Source organism: Podarcis cretensis, assembly GCF_951804945.1.
Source record: "Podarcis cretensis genome assembly, chromosome: Z".
In the NCBI taxonomy this organism is placed as follows: domain Eukaryota; kingdom Metazoa; phylum Chordata; class Lepidosauria; order Squamata; family Lacertidae; genus Podarcis; species Podarcis cretensis.
In genome coordinates this window covers 1489975-1496301 of record NC_137184.1, presented here as the reverse complement: position 1 = coordinate 1496301, position 6327 = coordinate 1489975, and positions in this window count along the sequence as shown.

Below are 6327 nucleotides of genomic sequence, written 5' to 3'. Positions count from 1 at the left end.
TTACATGCAGACTTCCATAGCAGTTTGGGGCAGGGCAGCCTGAACTGCTGGGCTGGGTCCCGTGGTTCCTGGTGGCAGTTCCCATACTGCCTCAGTTTCCTAGTTGGGAAACCTGGTGCAGTTTTCACACACATACCCCTTATGGTAGAGCACGAGGCTGCGTGAGCAACCTGACCTGGGTAGGGTGCTAGTTTCAGTTTCTTGAACGACTAGCCCTCATGGCTGTAAAGTTAGTCCTATGTTAGCAATGCTTGCGGGTGTCTCTGAAGGCAAGTTGAGGTGCCTGGATGAGATTGCTCATTGCAGGGTGCAAGGCTCCTCCCCAAGTGCAGCAGTGTTGAAATGAAAACGCAGAATTATTAAAATCCCATGAATATGCTTAATGTGGGCTGTAGGGAAACGTGTGGGGGTAAGGTAGGAGGGGAGAAGAGGATGGTCACATCCAGCCCCCCAAACCACAGAGCTTTAAAGAGTGTGCCTTTTTGTTGCAAAGGGAGCATTAGGGTTGTAGGAAGCTATTATATCCTGAGTTGGAATGCTGCTTCATCTAGCTCAGTACTGCTTACACTGACTGGTAGTCACTCCTCAGGGTTTCAGGATGGAAGAAAGGGCTCATTTGATAAATGTAAGGCTAGCTCAAAAGGCCTGAGCTGAAAGAAATTTGCTGAGCCAAGTAAGCACTGTGGGGCATTCATTGCCTCCTTGATCCATTTATCAAAAGAGGAGGCACTTCTGGCAGGCGGCAGCAGACGTTTGAACGGATTGCAAATGTGTCTACTCAAAGTAGACCCACTGAAATTGACAGTCATGATGTATGGATAGGCCCATTAATTTTAATGGATCCTTCTTTGGCGATCACTCGTAGCCTAGTAAGATTGTCTTCCATAAAGACGGCCTTAACAGTGAGTCCGTAAGTGACTGTGGAGGCCAATTCTGGATCCACACGTCCTTCCACAGTGGGGACATTGGTTCCCGGGCAGGAGCTGATCACGGTGTGGATTTGCCAAGCGTGCCTTCATCTTAGCACGCTTCTCCCTTGCGTCCTGAGTTCGAGTGTCTTCAAAGCCCATGACACCTTTGGTAAAGGCTGTTCTCCAACTGGAGCGCTCGCAGTAGAGCTTAGTTAGCTACTACCTGATATTTCTAAGCACTTTTTGAGGCTTGTATAAAGTGGGGAGGGGGCCATCCTGCCTGGAGGTTTCTATGGCACAGGTGAGGTCCCGCTTAGTCTGGAGGAGATGCACCTGGAGCATCAAGGCTCACAGTTGCTGCCTTGACCTGAGCCTCCCAAAGCGCCACAGGATCAAGGCACCCCCACGAAGCTAAAATCCTAATCCTGCAAGGGAGCCTGCACCCAAAACCCAAGGCCTCCAAGCCTCCCTGCAGCACTTCCTGGTGTCCTCTGCTAAGCCAGGTTGATCATCAGTGTTTAAAATTCCCATGGTGGAGAAACCCACCAGTGTCCCTAGGAACACATGATGCTGCTTTACGCAGAGTGAGACCCACGGGGCCTCAGTTAAGAGGCAAGGGGGCGACAGGCAGTGGGGCCACTGGAGGTGTAAACGAACATCAGACTCTCATCCATTTTGCTGAACTGATTGAACCAAATAGTTTTGGTTGGATATTGAATGAATGTCTAATTAATTGCTACTGTTTTGAATTTCATTGTGCTATCTTCCTTGGCGGGTTGTTTGATGTTTTTTTTTTATAAGGTGGGAGAGTCTTTTAGGCGGGGGGGGGTGTCTTTGCAGCCCCTCCCCGCAGTTGCTGCCCTTGGGGGACTAAACTTTGCTCCATGTCTGCATGCAAGGCAGATGCTTTGCCCCTGAGCTGTGACTCTTCCCTTTATCCACGAGTGCTTGGGCCCAGCTGCCGGCCTTGGGTTCAAGTGATGCCTTTGCAAAGCATACTCTGGTCCCAGTAGAGAGAAAGTGTGTGTGTGTGAAAAGCAAGAGAGAAGTCGTGCAGGGGTGGCGGGGAGAGAACAGAGCAGCGCGAGGGTCTGAGCCAGAGTCGAGTCCCTCCAGTGTCAAAACCCAACGCTGTACTTCAAAGGAGAGGTGATTGCTCTCCTTGTGAGCCACTGGCGGCAGAGAGAGATGGTGCAATTGTGATTGCTTTTGTGTAAAGGAGGGCTGAATCCTCTCTCTGATTGTAGGCTTTCTGGATTTGTGTCAAACAAGGCTGGTGGTGTGTCAGAGTTTAGGAGGCGCATACATCTTTCAACAGTGCGCCCTGCCTGCCGGCAGTGTGGGCAGGGGGGCGGGGGGGGGGAGATGAGGGAGATGCGCCCCCATAATCGCCTGCCTTCTATATTCAGTGTTGATTAGACGCGCTTTCGGCCTGGATTGTCAGGAGGCTCAAGTGGGTTTTTTTTAATCACTACAGAAGCTCATTACAGCTTCCCAGTGACTCTTATGTCCTCCAGTTCTCCTTTCAGATTAGAGCCCATCGTCGGATGAATATTGGATGATTTCATTACATACAAATGCAATCAACAGTTTTGCATAAAATTTCTCCTCTTTTTCTCGAGTTTCAATTGACCCCGGCACCCGTGGCGGTAGGCGCAATACACATGCAAATGAGCCTGCGCTGCCGTGCGATATATATATATATATATATATATATATATATATATATATATATGGAGGGGGGAGTAAGGAAAGGGGACACTCAGAAGCAAAATAAAAACCTCTGGAAAATCTTTGGGCATTGAGTGAGGAGCCAAAGGCTTCCAGCTTCTCCCCCTCCAAAAGAACACATTTTGCCTGGGAATATACAGCTTGGCTCGCTCTTCTGAGTTAGCTAGGGCTGTTTGTGCACTGACACATCTCTTGCTTATTTGTTTATGGCCTTTAGACCTCACCTTTATTTCTCCAAGGACCTCAATAGTTCTCAATGCTGCCTTTGAAATACCGGTAATGTCCAGGAAATCTGGACATAGGGCAGCTCTATTCTGCATAGTAATGCCTCCCACTTTCCTTCCTTTATTGCTATTTTTGTTGTTCACATATGCATTTTTAATATTTCATACACAGGAAGCTGTCTTATACAAAGTCAGACGGTTGGTCTGTTCTCTAGCATTTCAGGCAGGGTTCTTCCCAGGGCTTTTTTTCAGTAGCTGCTCAAGGGAATACAGTACTGGCAGTACCTGCTGCTGCTGCTGCTGCTGCTGCTGCTGTTGTTGTTGTTGTTGTTGTTGTTGTTGTTCATGGTGAGTGCCAGCATTTATTTTTCTAGGCGGGGAAAGCACTGGTTCTCCCAACCTGGAGATGCTAAGTTGGGATGGGTTTGGACATTTCCGAGGCCTACATGCAAGGCAGGTGCTCTACCACCGAGCCTCAGGCTTCCCCCTTACGCATTTTGTAAAGGGCAAAGTGGGCGCAAAAAAGCTATTTTAATAATTTGTCAGTGTACAGCCCCAAGTGCTCAGGCTAGAAGTCCTTGGGGCCCAGTAGGGACTTGCTTTCTTCCCCATCTTGTTTCTGTTTGTTGAATCTGGGAGATAAGTGGTTAGTGCAAGACCAGCACGTGTGTGTGTGTGTGTGTGTGTGTGTGTGTGTGTTTATTTATCGTATTCTTGCAATTTCTCTCCCACCTCCAAGGAGGCTAAAGTGGAGTACATGGTTCTTTCAATGACCAGCATTTCCTACATGTGGAATCGCTTGACCTCTTCTTGACCTTCAGAGGTCAAAAATAAAATTACAATTCTGAGGTAGGTTCGGCTGAGAGGCTGTGGCTGGTCGATGGACAGCCTTCCAGGCTGGACTTCTTTAAAAAGGTAAAAGGACCCCTGACCATTAGGTCCAGTCGTGACCGACTCTGGGGTTGCAGCGCTCATCTCGCTTTATTGGCTGAGGGAGCCTGCGTACAGCTTCCGGGTCATGTGGCCAGCATGACTAAGCCGCTTCTGGCAAACCAGAGCAGCGCACGGAAACGCCGTTTACCTTCCCGCCAGAGCGGTACCTATTTATCTACTTGCACTTTGACGTCCTTTCGAACTGCTAGGTGGGCAGGAGCAGGGACCGAGCAACGGGAGCTCACCCCGTCGCAGGGATTTGAACCGCCGACCTTCTGATCGGCAAGTCCTAGGCTCTGTGGTTTAACCCACAGCGCCACCTGTGTCCCTTCTGGACTTCTTTAAACACCCACTAATTCAGTGGTTCCCAAACTTTTGTTTGTTTGTTCCATAGGCTTATCCCCTGTGCCCCAGAAGCCTATGAAAAGCATTTCAGTGGTGCCCCGCAAGACGAACGCCTCGCAAGAAAAAAAACCCGCTAGACGAAAGGGGGGCGCTTCGCAAAACGAATTTCGTTTTGGAGGCGCTTCACAAAACGAATTTCCCTATGGGCTTGCTTCGCAAGACGAAAATGTCTTGCGAGTTTTTCCGACTCCCCCCCCCTTTTTCTAAGCCGCTAAGCCACTTATCTGCTTACCCGCTAAGCTGATAAGCCGCTAAAAGCCGCTAATCCGCTAACCCGCTAAGCCGTCAATGGGCTTGCTTCGCAAGACGAAAAAACTGCTAGACGAAGAGAATCGCGGAACGGATTCTTTTCGTCTTGCGAGGCACCACTGTATTCAGAGTAGCTTTCTGCAGGAGCCACTAAGGAAGATAATAACACAATAAAATTCAAAACACTAACCATTAATTGCCACATTTATTCAGAGTCTAGTTGAAACTATTTAGTTCAATTAATTCAACAAAGCTGATGAACTTGATACACAGGGATACCAGCTTTTCAAAGTTTGGCAGCTCTTTCCACCTGCTGCCCCCTTGCCTATTAGTGCCCCCACCCTGGTAATCCCAGTGCCATGAGCTATGGACCTTCCGCTGGCTGAAATCCAACTTTTAGCTTTTAGCAACAAACAGACCATCCAGCCAAGAAAAGGTTCCAGTCAAGTTGCTAGCATGAAATTGGAACCCCATCAAAAGAAAGAAGTACCTAGCCTCTGCTTGATGCTATGTACTCATTAGTCAAACGGGGAGGCCTCATTTTCATCTAATTTGCTTGTCAGGGCAAGGAGGGGGTCATCCATTACCCTGGCGCCCCAGCAGATGACGTCACCACTTCCACTCTGGGAAAGGAGAGAGAATGTTCCAGAGTTGCACTTCCTTGCTTTCCCCTTTTGGTACCACTCATTCTGGAATAAAGGTGAAAATGATTTGAGATTTCAGCAAGGGCTAGAACCTCCAGGCCCTTTTCACAGACACAACGGAACCATCGTTTTCAAGGCAGCACTCGTCACAATCCTGCCAAATCTGGAATTGGACTTGGCAATCAGATCCCACTGATAAGTCTTCTTGGACTTTGGTGTTTTCACCTGTGTGCGACTGTACTCGTTCTATGTGCCTGTTGCATAGAAGAAGAAGAAGAAGAAGAAGAAGAAGAAGAAGAAGAAGAAGAAGAAGAGGAGGAGGAGGAGGGGGAGGAGGGGGAGGAGGAGTTTGGATTTGATATCCCGCTTTATCACTACCCGAAGGCATCTCAAAGCGGCTAACATTCTCCTTTCCCTTTCTCCCCCACAACAAACACTCTGTGAGGTGAGTGGGGCTGGGAGACTTCAGAGAAGTGTGACTGGCCCAAGGTCACCCAGCAGCTGCATGTGGAGGAGCGGGGAAGCGAACCCGGTTCACCAGATTACGAGTCCACCACTCTTAACCACTACACCACACTGGCTGTCATAGGTTCCCCCCCCCCCAGCTTTTAATTTTCATCCGTTGTCATAACTGATCTCCCTGTTTTATATACATTATAAAATGAAGTTTTTGGTTTTTTTAAACTTTGCAGGGAAATTTGCAGGAAAACGATGCTAGAGATGGGGATGTGTGCAGAGCATCTCAGTAGGAGAGACCTGCCTTGCAAGCTGAAGGTCCCAGGTTCAGTCCCCAGTGGCATCTTCAGGTGGGGCTGGGAGAGGTTCCTGCCTGAGACCCTGCAGAGCCATGGCTGCCAGTCAGTGTAGACAGCACTGATCAAGATGGACCTGTGGTCTGATTCGGTAGAAGGCAGCTTCCTAAGTTCCAACAAGGGCTTGAGAACAGAGGTCTCCTAGGAAGGGGGAGATGGGGGACACCCAGCTGAATGTGTGGACTGCCTGCAACTATTATCTCTCTGCAATTTACAAAGAGCTCCACCCCCACACCCCCTGTTTGGCTATCACTCCATCCAGGGCTGTCTTAAGCATACGTGGCGCCAGGGTACAAAGATCTGCCTGGCGCCACCCCACCCCCCCAGGTTGCCCAGTCCCAGGCGCGCAGAAGGGCAGAGCCGGCTGGCTGCCTCGATCGCCCCATAAACTCGTGGCACAGAGCCGCATGCAGCAGAA